The sequence below is a fragment of the Gossypium hirsutum genome, chromosome A12 (assembly GCF_007990345.1).
Source record: "Gossypium hirsutum isolate 1008001.06 chromosome A12, Gossypium_hirsutum_v2.1, whole genome shotgun sequence".
NCBI classification, from domain to species: Eukaryota; Viridiplantae; Streptophyta; class Magnoliopsida; order Malvales; family Malvaceae; genus Gossypium; species Gossypium hirsutum.
The window spans coordinates 81,757,576-81,758,361 of NC_053435.1; the positions used below are offsets into that span (position 1 = coordinate 81,757,576).

General features: G+C 39.8%; 1 non-coding gene across 1 annotated transcript; it reads right to left on the minus strand.

Annotated features, from left to right (window-relative positions):
- Nucleotides 1-288: 288 nt before the first annotated feature.
- On the minus strand, nucleotides 289-395 carry LOC121211685 (small nucleolar RNA R71). The gene has a single exon (XR_005906904.1). It is a non-coding gene; the product is annotated as a small nucleolar RNA R71 (small nucleolar RNA).
- Between the last annotated feature and the right edge of the window lie 391 nt (nucleotides 396-786).

The following is a 786-nucleotide window of genomic DNA, read 5'->3' on the forward strand; positions in this document are numbered from 1 at the left end:
ACTTCAAACTGAAGCCAAACACCATTCAGATGATCCAACAATTTATTCAGTTAGATGGTTTGCAAGATGAGGATCCAAATACTCATTTGACTAACTTTCTAGAGTACTGTGATACTTTTAAAATTCATGGCATTTTTGATAATGTCATTCACCTTCGGTTATTTCCCTTCTCATTGAGGAATAAAGCTAAACAATGGTTGAACTCTCCACCACAAAGGTCCATCACTACATGGGAGCAAATGACCGAAAAGTTTCTGTTGAAATATTTTTTCGCCGACCAAGACAGCAAAGTTGAGGAATGATATCTCTTCCTTTGTGCAAATGGACTTAGAAACCCTATACGATGCATAGGAGAGGTATAAGGATTAATTGAGAAGGTGCCCTCACCATGGGTTACCCTTATGGTTATAGGTTCAGACTTTCTACAATGGTTTGAACCCCTCAACTAGACAACTGATCGACGCAGGTGCCGGCGGTACCCTAAATAACAAAACACCTGAGGAGGCTTATGAGTTCATTGACGAGATGTTATTGAATAATTATCAATGGCAAGTCATAAGGACAAAGCCTACAAAAGCCGCTGGTGTTTTTAACCTTGACGTGGTCACCATGTTATCAAACCAGGTAGAGCTCTTAAATAAGAAAATTGATGGTTTATATGGTTCTACACAGGTACATCTGGTGATGCAATGTGATACAAGTGGAGGAGGGATGGACAATCCAGAATGCTTAGCCTTCAATTGCAGCACAGAGACAGAACAAGCCAACTATATGGGTAACAATTCT